Source organism: Ranitomeya variabilis, chromosome 5, assembly GCF_051348905.1.
Source record: "Ranitomeya variabilis isolate aRanVar5 chromosome 5, aRanVar5.hap1, whole genome shotgun sequence".
NCBI lineage: Eukaryota > Metazoa > Chordata > Amphibia > Anura > Dendrobatidae > Ranitomeya > Ranitomeya variabilis.
The window spans coordinates 39309289-39330080 of NC_135236.1; the positions used below are offsets into that span (position 1 = coordinate 39309289).

Consider the following 20792-nt stretch of genomic DNA (forward strand, 5'->3'; position numbering starts at 1 on the left):
TTGACGAGAAATATCCTTTGGGAATTGAGTTCAAAGCATTAAAAAAATGAATCCACTATGGGAACACCTAACAGTTTGTTCACGCCATTGTCATCTTTGAATTTGTAAGAGAAGAGGGATTATTACTAGATTTTTAATTTTAAACTGGAAATCAATGAATCCGAATGTGATGATCTGAATTCAGCCCTCTTTATGTCTTTTCTAAGCTGTGATTAAAAGTAGCAAATTTCCAGATGGGGTCCATGTATTATCTCATGCACTTTTCATGTGAAGTATTGCAGCAAACATGCTTTTCAACTGACCTTGTGCACAATGGTAGCACTTCTGACTCAAGATCATAAGGTTGCATGTTGATATCACATCAGGGTCAAGTAGCTCTTTCGTCTATTCATAACTTGATAGATGATTGTGTTAAGATTGAAAACGGAAACTGCGTAATTCTACTGACAATAGAATAATTCGACTTTGTTGCCACCTGTAGGCAAAGTGTTTAAAAAAGGTGTTTTATTTAAATTATGTAGATTAAAATCTTATCAACAATACTTTGGTGAGAAATATCATTTGAGAATTGAGTTCAAAACATAAAAAAAATCCATGCCGGGAACAGCTAACACTTTGTTCATGCCATTGTCATCTTTGAATTTGTAAGAGAAGAGGGATTATTACTAGATTTTTAATTTTAAACTGGAAATCAATGAATCCGAAAGTGATGATCTTAATTCAGCCCTCTTTATGTCTTTTCTAAACTGTGATTTAAAGTAGCAAATTTCCAGATGGCTTCCATATATTATCTCATGCACTTTTCTTGAGAAGTACTGGAGCACACATGCTTTTCAACTGACCTCGTGGCGCAACGGTAGCGCGTCTGACTCCAGATCAGAAGGTTGCGTGTTCAAATCACGTCGGGGTCAATTAACTCTTTCATCTTTTCATAACTTGATTGATGCTTGGGTTAGGATTGAAACGGAAACTGCGTAATCCTACTAAGGATGTGCACACGTCAGGCTTTTTCCTCAGGTTTTGTAGCCAAAACCAGGAGTGGAACAATTAGAGGAAAAGTATAATAGAAACATATGCACCACTTCTGCATTTATCACCCACTCCTGGTTTTGGCTACAAAACCTGAGGAAAAAGCCTGACAAAATCCTGACAAAATCCTGACAAAATCCTGACGTGTGCACATAGCCTCACAGTAGAATAACTCAACTTTGTTGCAACCTGGCAGCACAGGGTTTAACAAAGTGTTTTATTTAAATTATATAGATTAATATCTTATCAACAATACTTTGACGAGAAATATCCTTTGGGAATTGAGTTCAAAGCATTAAAAAAATGAATCCACTGCGGGAACACCTAACAGTTTGTTTACGTCATTGTCATCTTTGAATTTGTAAAAGAAGAGGGATTATTACTAGATTTTTAATTTTAAACTTGAAATCAATGAATCCGAATGTGATGATCTTAATTCAGCCCTCTTTATGTCTTTTCTAAGCTGTGATTAAAAGTAGCAAATTTCCAGATGGGGTCCATATATTATCTCATGCACTTTTCATGAGAAGTATTGCAGCACTTCTGACTCAAGGTCATAAGGTTGCATGTTGATATCACATCAGGGTCAAGTAGCTCTTTCGTCTATTCTTAACTTGATAGATGATTGTGTTAAGATTGAAAACGGAAACTGCGTAATTCTACTGACAATAGAATAATTCGACTTTGTTGCCACCTGTAGGCAAAGTGTTTAAAAAAGGTGTTTTATTTAAATTATGTAGATTAAAATCTTATCAACAATACTTTGGTGAGAAATATCATTTGAGAATTGAGTTCAAAACATAAAAAAATAATCCATGCCGGGAACAGCTAACACTTTGTTCATGCCATTGTCATCTTTGAATTTGTAAGAAAAGAGAGTTTATTACTAGATTTTACATTTTAAACTGGAGAACCCTGAATCTGAATGTCATGATCTTAATTCATCCTTGTTTATATCTTTCCCAAAATGTCATTAAAAGTAGCAAATTTCCAGATGGCTTCCATATATTATCTCATGCACTTTTCATGAGAAGTAATGGAGCACACATGCTTTCCCATCGACCTCGTGGTGCAACGGTAGCGCGTCTGACTCCAGATCAAAAGGTTGCGTGTTTAAATCACGTCGGGGTCAATTAACTCTTTCATCTTTTCATAACTTGATTTATGCTTGGGTTAAGATTGAAACAGAAACTGCGTAATCCTACTGACAATAGAATAACTCAACTTTGTTGCCACCTGTCAGTGCTGGGTTTAAAAATGAGTTTTATTTAAATTATATAGATTAATATCTTATCAACAATACTTTGACGAGAAATATTATTTGGGAATTGAGTTCAAAGCATTAAAAAAATGAATCAATGCCGGCAACACCTAACAGTTTGTTCACGCCATTGTCATCTTTGAATTTGTAAGAGAAGAGGGATTATTACTAGATTTTTAAATTTAAACTGGAAATCAATGAATCCGAATGTGATGATCTTAATTCAGCCCTCTTTTATGTCTTTTCTAAACTGTGATTGAAAGTAGCAAATTTCCAGATGGCTTCCATTTATTATCTCATGCACTTTTCTTGAGAAGTACTGGAGCACATATGCTTTTCAACTGACCTCGTGGCGAAACAGTAGCGCATCTGACTCCAGATCAGAAGGTTGCGTGTTCAAATCACGTCGGGGTCAATTAACTCATCTTTTCATAACTTGATTGATGCTTGGGTTAAGATTGAAACGGAAACTGCGTAATCCTACTAACAGTAGAATAACTCAACTTTGTTGCAACCTGGCAGCACAGGGTTTAACAAAGTGTTTTATTTAAATTATATAGATTAATATCTTATCAACAATACTTTGACGAGAAATATCCTTTGGGAATTGAGTTCAAAGCATTAAAAAAATGAATCCACTGCGGGAACACCTAACAGTTTGTTTACGCCATTGTCATCTTTGAATTTGTAAAAGAAGAGGGATTATTACTAGATTTTTAATTTTAAACTTGAAATCAATGAATCCGAATGTGATGATCTTAATTCAGCCCTCTCTATGTCTTTTCTAAGCTGTGATTGAAAGTAGCAAATTTCCAGATGGCTTCCATATATTATCTCATGCACTTTTCTTGAGAAGTACTGGAGCACACATGCTTTTCAACTGACCTCGTGCCGCAATGGTAGCGCGTCTGACTCCAGGTCAGAAGGTTGCGTGTTCAAATCATGTCGGGGTCAATAAACTCTTTCATCTTTTCATATCTTGATTGATGCTTGGGTTAAGATTGAAACGGAAACTGCGTAATCCTACTAACAGTAGAATAACTCAACTTTGTTGCAACCTGGCAGCACAGGGTTTAACAAAGTGTTTTATTTAAATTATATAGATTAATATCTTATCAACAATATGTTGACGAGAAATATCCTTTGGGAATTGAGTTCAAAGCATTAAAAAAATGAATCCACTATGGGAACACCTAACAGTTTGTTCACGCCATTGTCATCTTTGAATTTGTAAGAGAAGAGGGATTATTACTAGATTTTTAATTTTAAACTGGAAATCAATGAATCCGAATGTGATGATCTGAATTCAGCCCTCTTTATGTCTTTTCTAAGCTGTGATTAAAAGTAGCAAATTTCCAGATGGGGTCCATGTATTATCTCATGCACTTTTCATGTGAAGTATTGCAGCAAACATGCTTTTCAACTGACCTTGTGCACAATGGTAGCACTTCTGACTCAAGATCATAAGGTTGCATGTTGATATCACATCAGGGTCAAGTAGCTCTTTCGTCTATTCATAACTTGATAGATGATTGTGTTAAGATTGAAAACGGAAACTGCGTAATTCTACTGACAATAGAATAATTCGACTTTGTTGCCACCTGTAGGCAAAGTGTTTAAAAAAGGTGTTTTATTTAAATTATGTAGATTAAAATCTTATCAACAATACTTTGGTGAGAAATATCATTTGAGAATTGAGTTCAAAACATAAAAAAAATCCATGCCGGGAACAGCTAACACTTTGTTCATGCCATTGTCATCTTTAAATTTGTAAGAGAAGAGGGATTATTACTAGATTTTTAATTTTAAACTGGAAATCAATGAATCCGAAAGTGATGATCTTAATTCAGCCCTCTTTATGTCTTTTCTAAACTGTGATTGAAAGTAGCAAATTTCGAGATGGCTTCCATATATTATCTCATGCACTTTTCTTGAGAAGTACTGGAGCACACATGCTTTTCGACAGACCTCGTGGCGCAACGGTAGTGCGTCTGACTCCAGATCAGAAGGTTGCGTGTTCAAATCATGTCGGGGTCAATAAACTCTTTCATCTTTTCATAACTTGATTGATGCTTGGGTTAAGATTGAAACGGAAACTGCGTAGTCCTACTAACAGTAGAATAACTCAACTTTGTTGCAACCTGGCAGCACAGGGTTTAACAAAGTGTTTTATTTAAATTATATAGATTAATATCTTATCAACAATACTTTGACGAGAAATATCCTTTGGGAATTGAGTTCAAAGCATTAAAAAAATGAATCCACTGCGGGAACACCTAACAGTTTGTTTACGCCATTGTCATCTTTGAATTTGTAAGAGAAGAGGGATTATTACTAGATTTTTAATTTTAAACTGGAAATCAATGAATCCGAAAGTGATGATCTTAATTCAGCCCTCTTTATGTCTTTTCTAAACTGTGATTTAAAGTAGCAAATTTCCAGATGGCTTCCATATATTATCTCATGCACTTTTCTTGAGAAGTACTGGAGCACACATGCTTTTCAACTGACCTCGTGGCGCAATGGTAGCGCGTCTGACTCCAGGTCAGAAGGTTGCGTGTTCAAATCATGTCGGGGTCAATAAACTCTTTCATCTTTTCATAACTTGATTGATGCTTGGGTTAAGATTGAAACGGAAACTGCGTAGTCCTACTAACAGTAGAATAACTCAACTTTGTTGCAACCTGGCAGCACAGGGTTTAACAAAGTGTTTTATTTAAATTATATAGATTAATATCTTATCAACAATACTTTGACGAGAAATATCCTTTGGGAATTGAGTTCAAAGCATTAAAAAGATGAATCCACTGCGGGAACACCTAACAGTTTGTTTACGCCATTGTCATCTTTGAATTTGTAAGAGAAGAGGGATTATTACTAGATTTTTAATTTTAAACTGGAAATCAATGAATCCAAATGTGATGATCTTAATTCAGCCCTCTTTGTGTCTTTTCTAAACTGTGATTGAAAGTAGCAAATTTCCAAATGGCTTCCATATATTATCTCATGCACTTTTCTTGAGAAGTACTGGAGCACACATGCTTTTCAACTGACCTCGTGGCGCAACGGTAGCGCGTCTGACTCCAGATCAGAAGGTTGCATGTTCAAATCACGTCGGGGTCAATTAACTCTTTCATCTTTTCATAACTTGATTGATGCTTGGGTTAAGATTGAAACGGAAACTGCATAATCTTACTTAAAGTAGAATAACTCAACTTTGTTGCAACTTGGCAGCATAGGGTTTAACAAAGTGTTTTATTTAAATTATATAGATTAATATCTTATCAACAATTCTTTGACGAGAAATATCCTTTGGGAATTGAGTTCAAAGCATTAAAAAAATGAATCCACTGCGGGAACACCTAATAGTTTGTTCACGCCATTGTCATCTTTGAATTTGTAAGAGAAGAGGGATTATTACTAGATTTTTAATTTTAAACTGGAAATCAATGAATCCGAAAGTGATGATCTTAATTCAGCCCTCTTTATGTCTTTTCTAAACTGTGATTTAAAGTAGCAAATTTCCAGATGGCTTCCACATATTATCTCATGCACTTTTCTTGAGAAGTACTGGAGCACACATGCTTTTCAACTGACCTCGTGCCGCAATGGTAGCGCGTCTGACTCCAGGTCAGAAGGTTGCGTGTTCAAATCATGTCGGGGTCAATAAACTCTTTCATCTTTTCATCACTTGATTGATGCTTGGGTTAAGATTGAAACGGAAACTGCGTAATCCTACTAACAGTAGAATAACTCAACTTTGTTGCAACCTGGCAGCACAGGGTTTAACAAAGTGTTTTATTTAAATTATATAGATTAATATCTTATCAACAATATGTTGACGAGAAATATCCTTTGGGAATTGAGTTCAAAGCATTAAAAAAATGAATCCACTATGGGAACACCTAACAGTTTGTTCACGCCATTGTCATCTTTGAATTTGTAAGAGAAGAGGGATTATTACTAGATTTTTAATTTTAAACTGGAAATCAATGAATCCGAATGTGATGATCTGAATTCAGCCCTCTTTATGTCTTTTCTAAGCTGTGATTAAAAGTAGCAAATTTCCAGATGGGGTCCATGTATTATCTCATGCACTTTTCATGTGAAGTATTGCAGCAAACATGCTTTTCAACTGACCTTGTGCACAATGGTAGCACTTCTGACTCAAGATCATAAGGTTGCATGTTGATATCACATCAGGGTCAAGTAGCTCTTTCGTCTATTCATAACTTGATAGATGATTGTGTTAAGATTGAAAACGGAAACTGCGTAATTCTACTGACAATAGAATAATTCGACTTTGTTGCCACCTGTAGGCAAAGTGTTTAAAAAAGGTGTTTTATTTAAATTATGTAGATTAAAATCTTATCAACAATACTTTGGTGAGAAATATCATTTGAGAATTGAGTTCAAAACATAAAAAAAATCCATGCCGGGAACAGCTAACACTTTGTTCATGCCATTGTCATCTTTGAATTTGTAAGAGAAGAGGGATTATTACTAGATTTTTAATTTTAAACTGGAAATCAATGAATCCGAAAGTGATGATCTTAATTCAGCCCTCTTTATGTCTTTTCTAAACTGTGATTGAAAGTAGCAAATTTCGAGATGGCTTCCATATATTATCTCATGCACTTTTCTTGAGAAGTACTGGAGCACACATGCTTTTCAACTGACCTCGTGGCGCAACGGTAGCGCGTCTGACTCCAGATCAGAAGGTTGCGTGTTCAAATCACGTCGGGGTCAATTAACTCTTTCATCTTTTCATAACTTGATTGATGCTTGGGTTAGGATTGAAACGGAAACTGCGTAATCCTACTAAGGATGTGCACACATCAGGCTTTTTCCTCAGGTTTTGTAGCCAAAACCAGGAGTGGAACAATTAGAGGAAAAGTATAATAGAAACATATGCACCACTTCTGCATTTATCACCCACTCCTGGTTTTGGCTACAAAACCTGAGGAAAAAGCCTGACAAAATCCTGACAAAATCCTGACAAAATCCTGACGTGTGCACATAGCCTCACAGTAGAATAACTCAACTTTGTTGCAACCTGGCAGCACAGGGTTTAACAAAGTGTTTTATTTAAATTATATAGATTAATATCTTATCAACAATATGTTGACGAGAAATATCCTTTGGGAATTGAGTTCAAAGCATTAAAAAAATGAATCCACTATGGGAACACCTAACAGTTTGTTCACGCCATTGTCATCTTTGAATTTGTAAGAGAAGAGGGATTATTACTAGATTTTTAATTTTAAACTGGAAATCAATGAATCCGAATGTGATGATCTGAATTCAGCCCTCTTTATGTCTTTTCTAAGCTGTGATTAAAAGTAGCAAATTTCCAGATGGGGTCCATGTATTATCTCATGCACTTTTCATGTGAAGTATTGCAGCAAACATGCTTTTCAACTGACCTTGTGCACAATGGTAGCACTTCTGACTCAAGATCATAAGGTTGCATGTTGATATCACATCAGGGTCAAGTAGCTCTTTCGTCTATTCATAACTTGATAGATGATTGTGTTAAGATTGAAAACGGAAACTGCGTAATTCTACTGACAATAGAATAATTCGACTTTGTTGCCACCTGTAGGCAAAGTGTTTAAAAAAGGTGTTTTATTTAAATTATGTAGATTAAAATCTTATCAACAATACTTTGGTGAGAAATATCATTTGAGAATTGAGTTCAAAACATAAAAAAAATCCATGCCGGGAACAGCTAACACTTTGTTCATGCCATTGTCATCTTTGAATTTGTAAGAGAAGAGGGATTATTACTAGATTTTTAATTTTAAACTGGAAATCAATGAATCCGAAAGTGATGATCTTAATTCAGCCCTCTTTATGTCTTTTCTAAACTGTGATTTAAAGTAGCAAATTTCCAGATGGCTTCCATATATTATCTCATGCACTTTTCTTGAGAAGTACTGGAGCACACATGCTTTTCAACTGACCTCGTGGCGCAACGGTAGCGCGTCTGACTCCAGATCAGAAGGTTGCGTGTTCAAATCACGTCGGGGTCAATTAACTCTTTCATCTTTTCATAACTTGATTGATGCTTGGGTTAGGATTGAAACGGAAACTGCGTAATCCTACTAAGGATGTGCACACGTCAGGCTTTTTCCTCAGGTTTTGTAGCCAAAACCAGGAGTGGAACAATTAGAGGAAAAGTATAATAGAAACATATGCACCACTTCTGCATTTATCACCCACTCCTGGTTTTGGCTACAAAACCTGAGGAAAAAGCCTGACAAAATCCTGACAAAATCCTGACAAAATCCTGACGTGTGCACATAGCCTCACAGTAGAATAACTCAACTTTGTTGCAACCTGGCAGCACAGGGTTTAACAAAGTGTTTTATTTAAATTATATAGATTAATATCTTATCAACAATACTTTGACGAGAAATATCCTTTGGGAATTGAGTTCAAAGCATTAAAAAAATGAATCCACTGCGGGAACACCTAACAGTTTGTTTACGTCATTGTCATCTTTGAATTTGTAAAAGAAGAGGGATTATTACTAGATTTTTAATTTTAAACTTGAAATCAATGAATCCGAATGTGATGATCTTAATTCAGCCCTCTTTATGTCTTTTCTAAGCTGTGATTAAAAGTAGCAAATTTCCAGATGGGGTCCATATATTATCTCATGCACTTTTCATGAGAAGTATTGCAGCACTTCTGACTCAAGGTCATAAGGTTGCATGTTGATATCACATCAGGGTCAAGTAGCTCTTTCGTCTATTCTTAACTTGATAGATGATTGTGTTAAGATTGAAAACGGAAACTGCGTAATTCTACTGACAATAGAATAATTCGACTTTGTTGCCACCTGTAGGCAAAGTGTTTAAAAAAGGTGTTTTATTTAAATTATGTAGATTAAAATCTTATCAACAATACTTTGGTGAGAAATATCATTTGAGAATTGAGTTCAAAACATAAAAAAATAATCCATGCCGGGAACAGCTAACACTTTGTTCATGCCATTGTCATCTTTGAATTTGTAAGAAAAGAGAGTTTATTACTAGATTTTACATTTTAAACTGGAGAACCCTGAATCTGAATGTCATGATCTTAATTCATCCTTGTTTATATCTTTCCCAAAATGTCATTAAAAGTAGCAAATTTCCAGATGGCTTCCATATATTATCTCATGCACTTTTCATGAGAAGTAATGGAGCACACATGCTTTCCCATCGACCTCGTGGTGCAACGGTAGCGCGTCTGACTCCAGATCAAAAGGTTGCGTGTTTAAATCACGTCGGGGTCAATTAACTCTTTCATCTTTTCATAACTTGATTTATGCTTGGGTTAAGATTGAAACAGAAACTGCGTAATCCTACTGACAATAGAATAACTCAACTTTGTTGCCACCTGTCAGTGCTGGGTTTAAAAATGAGTTTTATTTAAATTATATAGATTAATATCTTATCAACAATACTTTGACGAGAAATATTATTTGGGAATTGAGTTCAAAGCATTAAAAAAATGAATCAATGCCGGCAACACCTAACAGTTTGTTCACGCCATTGTCATCTTTGAATTTGTAAGAGAAGAGGGATTATTACTAGATTTTTAAATTTAAACTGGAAATCAATGAATCCGAATGTGATGATCTTAATTCAGCCCTCTTTTATGTCTTTTCTAAACTGTGATTGAAAGTAGCAAATTTCCAGATGGCTTCCATTTATTATCTCATGCACTTTTCTTGAGAAGTACTGGAGCACATATGCTTTTCAACTGACCTCGTGGCGAAACAGTAGCGCATCTGACTCCAGATCAGAAGGTTGCGTGTTCAAATCACGTCGGGGTCAATTAACTCATCTTTTCATAACTTGATTGATGCTTGGGTTAAGATTGAAACGGAAACTGCGTAATCCTACTAACAGTAGAATAACTCAACTTTGTTGCAACCTGGCAGCACAGGGTTTAACAAAGTGTTTTATTTAAATTATATAGATTAATATCTTATCAACAATACTTTGACGAGAAATATCCTTTGGGAATTGAGTTCAAAGCATTAAAAAAATGAATCCACTGCGGGAACACCTAACAGTTTGTTTACGCCATTGTCATCTTTGAATTTGTAAAAGAAGAGGGATTATTACTAGATTTTTAATTTTAAACTTGAAATCAATGAATCCGAATGTGATGATCTTAATTCAGCCCTCTCTATGTCTTTTCTAAGCTGTGATTGAAAGTAGCAAATTTCCAGATGGCTTCCATATATTATCTCATGCACTTTTCTTGAGAAGTACTGGAGCACACATGCTTTTCAACTGACCTCGTGCCGCAATGGTAGCGCGTCTGACTCCAGGTCAGAAGGTTGCGTGTTCAAATCATGTCGGGGTCAATAAACTCTTTCATCTTTTCATATCTTGATTGATGCTTGGGTTAAGATTGAAACGGAAACTGCGTAATCCTACTAACAGTAGAATAACTCAACTTTGTTGCAACCTGGCAGCACAGGGTTTAACAAAGTGTTTTATTTAAATTATATAGATTAATATCTTATCAACAATATGTTGACGAGAAATATCCTTTGGGAATTGAGTTCAAAGCATTAAAAAAATGAATCCACTATGGGAACACCTAACAGTTTGTTCACGCCATTGTCATCTTTGAATTTGTAAGAGAAGAGGGATTATTACTAGATTTTTAATTTTAAACTGGAAATCAATGAATCCGAATGTGATGATCTGAATTCAGCCCTCTTTATGTCTTTTCTAAGCTGTGATTAAAAGTAGCAAATTTCCAGATGGGGTCCATGTATTATCTCATGCACTTTTCATGTGAAGTATTGCAGCAAACATGCTTTTCAACTGACCTTGTGCACAATGGTAGCACTTCTGACTCAAGATCATAAGGTTGCATGTTGATATCACATCAGGGTCAAGTAGCTCTTTCGTCTATTCATAACTTGATAGATGATTGTGTTAAGATTGAAAACGGAAACTGCGTAATTCTACTGACAATAGAATAATTCGACTTTGTTGCCACCTGTAGGCAAAGTGTTTAAAAAAGGTGTTTTATTTAAATTATGTAGATTAAAATCTTATCAACAATACTTTGGTGAGAAATATCATTTGAGAATTGAGTTCAAAACATAAAAAAAATCCATGCCGGGAACAGCTAACACTTTGTTCATGCCATTGTCATCTTTAAATTTGTAAGAGAAGAGGGATTATTACTAGATTTTTAATTTTAAACTGGAAATCAATGAATCCGAAAGTGATGATCTTAATTCAGCCCTCTTTATGTCTTTTCTAAACTGTGATTGAAAGTAGCAAATTTCGAGATGGCTTCCATATATTATCTCATGCACTTTTCTTGAGAAGTACTGGAGCACACATGCTTTTCGACAGACCTCGTGGCGCAACGGTAGTGCGTCTGACTCCAGATCAGAAGGTTGCGTGTTCAAATCATGTCGGGGTCAATAAACTCTTTCATCTTTTCATAACTTGATTGATGCTTGGGTTAAGATTGAAACGGAAACTGCGTAGTCCTACTAACAGTAGAATAACTCAACTTTGTTGCAACCTGGCAGCACAGGGTTTAACAAAGTGTTTTATTTAAATTATATAGATTAATATCTTATCAACAATACTTTGACGAGAAATATCCTTTGGGAATTGAGTTCAAAGCATTAAAAAAATGAATCCACTGCGGGAACACCTAACAGTTTGTTTACGCCATTGTCATCTTTGAATTTGTAAGAGAAGAGGGATTATTACTAGATTTTTAATTTTAAACTGGAAATCAATGAATCCGAAAGTGATGATCTTAATTCAGCCCTCTTTATGTCTTTTCTAAACTGTGATTTAAAGTAGCAAATTTCCAGATGGCTTCCATATATTATCTCATGCACTTTTCTTGAGAAGTACTGGAGCACACATGCTTTTCAACTGACCTCGTGGCGCAATGGTAGCGCGTCTGACTCCAGGTCAGAAGGTTGCGTGTTCAAATCATGTCGGGGTCAATAAACTCTTTCATCTTTTCATAACTTGATTGATGCTTGGGTTAAGATTGAAACGGAAACTGCGTAGTCCTACTAACAGTAGAATAACTCAACTTTGTTGCAACCTGGCAGCACAGGGTTTAACAAAGTGTTTTATTTAAATTATATAGATTAATATCTTATCAACAATACTTTGACGAGAAATATCCTTTGGGAATTGAGTTCAAAGCATTAAAAAGATGAATCCACTGCGGGAACACCTAACAGTTTGTTTACGCCATTGTCATCTTTGAATTTGTAAGAGAAGAGGGATTATTACTAGATTTTTAATTTTAAACTGGAAATCAATGAATCCAAATGTGATGATCTTAATTCAGCCCTCTTTGTGTCTTTTCTAAACTGTGATTGAAAGTAGCAAATTTCCAAATGGCTTCCATATATTATCTCATGCACTTTTCTTGAGAAGTACTGGAGCACACATGCTTTTCAACTGACCTCGTGGCGCAACGGTAGCGCGTCTGACTCCAGATCAGAAGGTTGCATGTTCAAATCACGTCGGGGTCAATTAACTCTTTCATCTTTTCATAACTTGATTGATGCTTGGGTTAAGATTGAAACGGAAACTGCATAATCTTACTTAAAGTAGAATAACTCAACTTTGTTGCAACTTGGCAGCATAGGGTTTAACAAAGTGTTTTATTTAAATTATATAGATTAATATCTTATCAACAATTCTTTGACGAGAAATATCCTTTGGGAATTGAGTTCAAAGCATTAAAAAAATGAATCCACTGCGGGAACACCTAATAGTTTGTTCACGCCATTGTCATCTTTGAATTTGTAAGAGAAGAGGGATTATTACTAGATTTTTAATTTTAAACTGGAAATCAATGAATCCGAAAGTGATGATCTTAATTCAGCCCTCTTTATGTCTTTTCTAAACTGTGATTTAAAGTAGCAAATTTCCAGATGGCTTCCACATATTATCTCATGCACTTTTCTTGAGAAGTACTGGAGCACACATGCTTTTCAACTGACCTCGTGCCGCAATGGTAGCGCGTCTGACTCCAGGTCAGAAGGTTGCGTGTTCAAATCATGTCGGGGTCAATAAACTCTTTCATCTTTTCATCACTTGATTGATGCTTGGGTTAAGATTGAAACGGAAACTGCGTAATCCTACTAACAGTAGAATAACTCAACTTTGTTGCAACCTGGCAGCACAGGGTTTAAGAAAGTGTTTTATTTAAATTATATAGATTAATATCTTATCAACAATATGTTGACGAGAAATATCCTTTGGGAATTGAGTTCAAAGCATTAAAAAAATGAATCCACTATGGGAACACCTAACAGTTTGTTCACGCCATTGTCATCTTTGAATTTGTAAGAGAAGAGGGATTATTACTAGATTTTTAATTTTAAACTGGAAATCAATGAATCCGAATGTGATGATCTGAATTCAGCCCTCTTTATGTCTTTTCTAAGCTGTGATTAAAAGTAGCAAATTTCCAGATGGGGTCCATGTATTATCTCATGCACTTTTCATGTGAAGTATTGCAGCAAACATGCTTTTCAACTGACCTTGTGCACAATGGTAGCACTTCTGACTCAAGATCATAAGGTTGCATGTTGATATCACATCAGGGTCAAGTAGCTCTTTCGTCTATTCATAACTTGATAGATGATTGTGTTAAGATTGAAAACGGAAACTGCGTAATTCTACTGACAATAGAATAATTCGACTTTGTTGCCACCTGTAGGCAAAGTGTTTAAAAAAGGTGTTTTATTTAAATTATGTAGATTAAAATCTTATCAACAATACTTTGGTGAGAAATATCATTTGAGAATTGAGTTCAAAACATAAAAAAAATCCATGCCGGGAACAGCTAACACTTTGTTCATGCCATTGTCATCTTTGAATTTGTAAGAGAAGAGGGATTATTACTAGATTTTTAATTTTAAACTGGAAATCAATGAATCCGAAAGTGATGATCTTAATTCAGCCCTCTTTATGTCTTTTCTAAACTGTGATTGAAAGTAGCAAATTTCGAGATGGCTTCCATATATTATCTCATGCACTTTTCTTGAGAAGTACTGGAGCACACATGCTTTTCAACTGACCTCGTGGCGCAACGGTAGCGCGTCTGACTCCAGATCAGAAGGTTGCGTGTTCAAATCACGTCGGGGTCAATTAACTCTTTCATCTTTTCATAACTTGATTGATGCTTGGGTTAGGATTGAAACGGAAACTGCGTAATCCTACTAAGGATGTGCACACATCAGGCTTTTTCCTCAGGTTTTGTAGCCAAAACCAGGAGTGGAACAATTAGAGGAAAAGTATAATAGAAACATATGCACCACTTCTGCATTTATCACCCACTCCTGGTTTTGGCTACAAAACCTGAGGAAAAAGCCTGACAAAATCCTGACAAAATCCTGACAAAATCCTGACGTGTGCACATAGCCTCACAGTAGAATAACTCAACTTTGTTGCAACCTGGCAGCACAGGGTTTAACAAAGTGTTTTATTTAAATTATATAGATTAATATCTTATCAACAATATGTTGACGAGAAATATCCTTTGGGAATTGAGTTCAAAGCATTAAAAAAATGAATCCACTATGGGAACACCTAACAGTTTGTTCACGCCATTGTCATCTTTGAATTTGTAAGAGAAGAGGGATTATTACTAGATTTTTAATTTTAAACTGGAAATCAATGAATCCGAATGTGATGATCTGAATTCAGCCCTCTTTATGTCTTTTCTAAGCTGTGATTAAAAGTAGCAAATTTCCAGATGGGGTCCATGTATTATCTCATGCACTTTTCATGTGAAGTATTGCAGCAAACATGCTTTTCAACTGACCTTGTGCACAATGGTAGCACTTCTGACTCAAGATCATAAGGTTGCATGTTGATATCACATCAGGGTCAAGTAGCTCTTTCGTCTATTCATAACTTGATAGATGATTGTGTTAAGATTGAAAACGGAAACTGCGTAATTCTACTGACAATAGAATAATTCGACTTTGTTGCCACCTGTAGGCAAAGTGTTTAAAAAAGGTGTTTTATTTAAATTATGTAGATTAAAATCTTATCAACAATACTTTGGTGAGAAATATCATTTGAGAATTGAGTTCAAAACATAAAAAAAATCCATGCCGGGAACAGCTAACACTTTGTTCATGCCATTGTCATCTTTGAATTTGTAAGAGAAGAGGGATTATTACTAGATTTTTAATTTTAAACTGGAAATCAATGAATCCGAAAGTGATGATCTTAATTCAGCCCTCTTTATGTCTTTTCTAAACTGTGATTTAAAGTAGCAAATTTCCAGATGGCTTCCATATATTATCTCATGCACTTTTCTTGAGAAGTACTGGAGCACACATGCTTTTCAACTGACCTCGTGGCGCAACGGTAGCGCGTCTGACTCCAGATCAGAAGGTTGCGTGTTCAAATCACGTCGGGGTCAATTAACTCTTTCATCTTTTCATAACTTGATTGATGCTTGGGTTAGGATTGAAACGGAAACTGCGTAATCCTACTAAGGATGTGCACACGTCAGGCTTTTTCCTCAGGTTTTGTAGCCAAAACCAGGAGTGGAACAATTAGAGGAAAAGTATAATAGAAACATATGCACCACTTCTGCATTTATCACCCACTCCTGGTTTTGGCTACAAAACCTGAGGAAAAAGCCTGACAAAATCCTGACAAAATCCTGACAAAATCCTGACGTGTGCACATAGCCTCACAGTAGAATAACTCAACTTTGTTGCAACCTGGCAGCACAGGGTTTAACAAAGTGTTTTATTTAAATTATATAGATTAATATCTTATCAACAATACTTTGACGAGAAATATCCTTTGGGAATTGAGTTCAAAGCATTAAAAAAATGAATCCACTGCGGGAACACCTAACAGTTTGTTTACGTCATTGTCATCTTTGAATTTGTAAAAGAAGAGGGATTATTACTAGATTTTTAATTTTAAACTTGAAATCAATGAATCCGAATGTGATGATCTTAATTCAGCCCTCTTTATGTCTTTTCTAAGCTGTGATTAAAAGTAGCAAATTTCCAGATGGGGTCCATATATTATCTCATGCACTTTTCATGAGAAGTATTGCAGCACTTCTGACTCAAGGTCATAAGGTTGCATGTTGATATCACATCAGGGTCAAGTAGCTCTTTCGTCTATTCTTAACTTGATAGATGATTGTGTTAAGATTGAAAACGGAAACTGCGTAATTCTACTGACAATAGAATAATTCGACTTTGTTGCCACCTGTAGGCAAAGTGTTTAAAAAAGGTGTTTTATTTAAATTATGTAGATTAAAATCTTATCAACAATACTTTGGTGAGAAATATCATTTGAGAATTGAGTTCAAAACATAAAAAAATAATCCATGCCGGGAACAGCTAACACTTTGTTCATGCCATTGTCATCTTTGAATTTGTAAGAAAAGAGAGTTTATTACTAGATTTTACATTTTAAACTGGAGAACCCTGAATCTGAATGTCATGATCTTAATTCATCCTTGTTTATATCTTTCCCAAAATGTCATTAAAAGTAGCAAATTTCCAGATGGCTTCCATATATTATCTCATGCACTTTTCATGAGAAGTAATGGAGCACACATGCTTTCCCATCGACCTCGTGGTGCAACGGTAGCGCGTCTGACTCCAGATCAAAAGGTTGCGTGTTTAAATCACGTCGGGGTCAATTAACTCTTTCATCTTTTCATAACTTGATTTATGCTTGGGTTAAGATTGAAACAGAAACTGCGTAATCCTACTGACAATAGAATAACTCAACTTTGTTGCCACCTGTCAGTGCTGGGTTTAAAAATGAGTTTTATTTAAATTATATAGATTAATATCTTATCAACAATACTTTGACGAGAAATATTATTTGGGAATTGAGTTCAAAGCATTAAAAAAATGAATCAATGCCGGCAACACCTAACAGTTTGTTCACGCCATTGTCATCTTTGAATTTGTAAGAGAAGAGGGATTATTACTAGATTTTTAAATTTAAACTGGAAATCAATGAATCCGAATGTGATGATCTTAATTCAGCCCTCTTTTATGTCTTTTCTAAACTGTGATTGAAAGTAGCAAATTTCCAGATGGCTTCCATTTATTATCTCATGCACTTTTCTTGAGAAGTACTGGAGCACATATGCTTTTCAACTGACCTCGTGGCGAAACAGTAGCGCATCTGACTCCAGATCAGAAGGTTGCGTGTTCAAATCACGTCGGGGTCAATTAACTCATCTTTTCATAACTTGATTGATGCTTGGGTTAAGATTGAAACGGAAACTGCGTAATCCTACTAACAGTAGAATAACTCAACTTTGTTGCAACCTGGCAGCACAGGGTTTAACAAAGTGTTTTATTTAAATTATATAGATTAATATCTTATCAACAATACTTTGACGAGAAATATCCTTTGGGAATTGAGTTCAAAGCATTAAAAAAATGAATCCACTGCGGGAACACCTAACAGTTTGTTTACGCCATTGTCATCTTTGAATTTGTAAAAGAAGAGGGATTATTACTAGATTTTTAATTTTAAACTTGAAATCAATGAATCCGAATGTGATGATCTTAATTCAGCCCTCTCTATGTCTTTTCTAAGCTGTGATTGAAAGTAGCAAATTTCCAGATGGCTTCCATATATTATCTCATGCACTTTTCTTGAGAAGTACTGGAGCACACATGCTTTTCAACTGACCTCGTGCCGCAATGGTAGCGCGTCTGACTCCAGGTCAGAAGGTTGCGTGTTCAAATCATGTCGGGGTCAATAAACTCTTTCATCTTTTCATATCTTGATTGATGCTTGGGTTAAGATTGAAACGGAAACTGCGTAATCCTACTAACAGTAGAATAACTCAACTTTGTTGCAACCTGGCAGCACAGGGTTTAACAAAGTGTTTTATTTAAATTATATAGATTAATATCTTATCAACAATATGTTGACGAGAAATATCCTTTGGGAATTGAGTTCAAAGCATTAAAAAAATGAATCCACTATGGGAACACCTAACAGTTTGTTCACGCCATTGTCATCTTTGAATTTGTAAGAGAAGAGGGATTATTACTAGATTTTTAATTTTAAACTGGAAATCAATGAATCCGAATGTGATGATCTGAATTCAGCCCTCTTTATGTCTTTTCTAAGCTGTGATTAAAAGTAGCAAATTTCCAGATGGGGTCCATGTATTATCTCATGCACTTTTCATGTGAAGTATTGCAGCAAACATGCTTTTCAACTGACCTTGTGCACAATGGTAGCACTTCTGACTCAAGATCATAAGGTTGCATGTTGATATCACATCAGGGTCAAGTAGCTCTTTCGTCTATTCATAACTTGATAGATGATTGTGTTAAGATTGAAAACGGAAACTGCGTAATTCTACTGACAATAGAATAATTCGACTTTGTTGCCACCTGTAGGCAAAGTGTTTAAAAAAGGTGTTTTATTTAAATTATGTAGATTAAAATCTTATCAACAATACTTTGGTGAGAAATATCATTTGAGAATTGAGTTCAAAACATAAAAAAAATCCATGCCGGGAACAGCTAACACTTTGTTCATGCCATTGTCATCTTTAAATTTGTAAGAGAAGAGGGATTATTACTAGATTTTTAATTTTAAACTGGAAATCAATGAATCCGAAAGTGATGATCTTAATTCAGCCCTCTTTATGTCTTTTCTAAACTGTGATTGAAAGTAGCAAATTTCGAGATGGCTTCCATATATTATCTCATGCACTTTTCTTGAGAAGTACTGGAGCACACATGCTTTTCAACTGACCTCGTGGCGCAACGGTAGCGCGTCTGACTCCAGATCAGAAGGTTGCGTGTTCAAATCACGTCGGGGTCAATTAACTCTTTCATCTTTTCATAACTTGATTGATGCTTGGGTTAGGATTGAAACGGAAACTGCGTAATCCTACTAAGGATGTGCACACATCAGGCTTTTTCCTCAGGTTTTGTAGCCAAAACCAGGAGTGGAACAATTAGAGGAAAAGTATAATAGAAACATATGCACCACTTCTGCATTTATCACCCACTCCTGGTTTTGGCTACAAAACCTGAGGAAAAAGCCTGACAAAATCCTGACAAAATCCTGACAAAATCCTGACGTGTGCACATAGCCTCACAGTAGAATAACTCAACTTTGTTGCAACCTGGCAGCACAGGGTTTAACAAAGTGTTTTATTTAAATTATATAGATTAATATCTTATCAACAATACTTTGACGAGAAATATCCTTTGGGAATTGAGTTCAAAGCATTAAAAAAATGAATCCACTGCGGGAACACCTTACAGTTTGTTTACGTCATTGTCATCTTTGAATTTGTAAAAGAAGAGGGATTATTACTAGATTTTTAATTTTAAACTTGAAATCAATGAATCCGAATGTGATGATCTTAATTCAGCCCTCTTTATGTCTTTTCTAAGCTGTGATTAAAAGTAGCAAATTTCCAGATGGGGTCCATATATTATCTCATGCACTTTTCATGAGAAGTATTGCAGCACTTCTGACTCAAGGTCATAAGGTTGCATGTTGATATCACATCAGGGTCAAGTAGCTCTTTCGTCTATTCTTAACTTGATAGATGATTGTGTTAAGATTGAAAACGGAAACTGCGTAATTCTACTGACAATAGAATAATTCGACTTTGTTGCCACCTGTAGGCAAAGTGTTTAAAAAAGGTGTTTTATTTAAATTATGTAGATTAAAATCTTATCAACAATACTTTGGTGAGAAATATCATTTGAGAATTGAGTTCAAAACATAAAAAAATAATCCATGCCGGGAACAGCTAACACTTTGTTCATGCCATTGTCATCTTTGAATTTGTAAGAAAAGAGAGTTTATTACTAGATTTTACATTTTAAACTGGAGAACCCTGAATCTGAATGTCATGATCTTAATTCATCCTTGTTTATATCTTTCCCAAAATGTCATTAAAAGTAGCAAATTTCCAGATGGCTTCCATATATTATCTCATGCACTTTTCATGAGAAGTAATGGAGCACACATGCTTTCCCATCGACCTCGTGGTGCAACGGTAGCGCGTCTGACTCCAGATCAAAAGGTTGCGTGTTTAAATCACGTCGGGGTCAATTAACTCTTTCATCTTTTCATAACTTGATTTATGCTTGGGTTAAGATTGAAACAGAAACTGCGTAATCCTACTGACAATAGAATAACTCAACTTTGTTGCCACCTGTCAGTGCTGGGTTTAAAAATGAGTTTTATTTAAATTATATAGATTAATATCTTATCAACAATACTTTGACGAGAAATATTATTTGGGAATTGAGTTCAAAGCATTAAAAAAATGAATCAATGCCGGCAACACCTAACAGTTTGTTCACGCCATTGTCATCTTTGAATTTGTAAGAGAAGAGGGATTATTACTAGATTTTTAAATTTAAACTGGAAATCAATGAATCCGAATGTGATGATCTTAATTCAGCCCTCTTTTATGTCTTTTCTAAACTGTGATT

The 20792-nt window shown here is 35.3% G+C and overlaps 16 non-coding genes across 16 annotated transcripts; all 16 read left to right on the top strand.

Moving 5' to 3' along the window:
* The first annotated feature begins 839 nt into the window (after positions 1-839).
* Positions 840-911, top strand: TRNAW-CCA (transfer RNA tryptophan (anticodon CCA)). The gene has a single exon. It is a non-coding gene; the product is annotated as a tRNA-Trp (tRNA).
* Positions 912-2089: 1178 nt separating this feature from the next.
* On the top strand, positions 2090-2161 carry TRNAW-CCA (transfer RNA tryptophan (anticodon CCA)). The gene has a single exon. It is a non-coding gene; the product is annotated as a tRNA-Trp (tRNA).
* A 2094-nt stretch (positions 2162-4255) lies between these two features.
* TRNAW-CCA (transfer RNA tryptophan (anticodon CCA)) lies at positions 4256-4327 on the top strand. Its single transcript has one exon. It is a non-coding gene; the product is annotated as a tRNA-Trp (tRNA).
* A 471-nt stretch (positions 4328-4798) lies between these two features.
* Positions 4799-4870, top strand: TRNAW-CCA (transfer RNA tryptophan (anticodon CCA)). Its single transcript has one exon. It is a non-coding gene; the product is annotated as a tRNA-Trp (tRNA).
* Positions 4871-5341: 471 nt separating this feature from the next.
* Positions 5342-5413, top strand: TRNAW-CCA (transfer RNA tryptophan (anticodon CCA)). Its single transcript has one exon. It is a non-coding gene; the product is annotated as a tRNA-Trp (tRNA).
* A 1554-nt stretch (positions 5414-6967) lies between these two features.
* Positions 6968-7039, top strand: TRNAW-CCA (transfer RNA tryptophan (anticodon CCA)). The gene has a single exon. It is a non-coding gene; the product is annotated as a tRNA-Trp (tRNA).
* Positions 7040-8253: 1214 nt separating this feature from the next.
* Positions 8254-8325, top strand: TRNAW-CCA (transfer RNA tryptophan (anticodon CCA)). The gene has a single exon. It is a non-coding gene; the product is annotated as a tRNA-Trp (tRNA).
* Positions 8326-9503: 1178 nt separating this feature from the next.
* On the top strand, positions 9504-9575 carry TRNAW-CCA (transfer RNA tryptophan (anticodon CCA)). The gene has a single exon. It is a non-coding gene; the product is annotated as a tRNA-Trp (tRNA).
* A 2094-nt stretch (positions 9576-11669) lies between these two features.
* TRNAW-CCA (transfer RNA tryptophan (anticodon CCA)) lies at positions 11670-11741 on the top strand. The gene has a single exon. It is a non-coding gene; the product is annotated as a tRNA-Trp (tRNA).
* Positions 11742-12212: 471 nt separating this feature from the next.
* Positions 12213-12284, top strand: TRNAW-CCA (transfer RNA tryptophan (anticodon CCA)). Its single transcript has one exon. It is a non-coding gene; the product is annotated as a tRNA-Trp (tRNA).
* A 471-nt stretch (positions 12285-12755) lies between these two features.
* On the top strand, positions 12756-12827 carry TRNAW-CCA (transfer RNA tryptophan (anticodon CCA)). The gene has a single exon. It is a non-coding gene; the product is annotated as a tRNA-Trp (tRNA).
* Positions 12828-14381: 1554 nt separating this feature from the next.
* On the top strand, positions 14382-14453 carry TRNAW-CCA (transfer RNA tryptophan (anticodon CCA)). The gene has a single exon. It is a non-coding gene; the product is annotated as a tRNA-Trp (tRNA).
* A 1214-nt stretch (positions 14454-15667) lies between these two features.
* Positions 15668-15739, top strand: TRNAW-CCA (transfer RNA tryptophan (anticodon CCA)). Its single transcript has one exon. It is a non-coding gene; the product is annotated as a tRNA-Trp (tRNA).
* Positions 15740-16917: 1178 nt separating this feature from the next.
* On the top strand, positions 16918-16989 carry TRNAW-CCA (transfer RNA tryptophan (anticodon CCA)). The gene has a single exon. It is a non-coding gene; the product is annotated as a tRNA-Trp (tRNA).
* Positions 16990-19083: 2094 nt separating this feature from the next.
* TRNAW-CCA (transfer RNA tryptophan (anticodon CCA)) lies at positions 19084-19155 on the top strand. The gene has a single exon. It is a non-coding gene; the product is annotated as a tRNA-Trp (tRNA).
* A 1178-nt stretch (positions 19156-20333) lies between these two features.
* TRNAW-CCA (transfer RNA tryptophan (anticodon CCA)) lies at positions 20334-20405 on the top strand. The gene has a single exon. It is a non-coding gene; the product is annotated as a tRNA-Trp (tRNA).
* Positions 20406-20792: the final 387 nt, after the last annotated feature.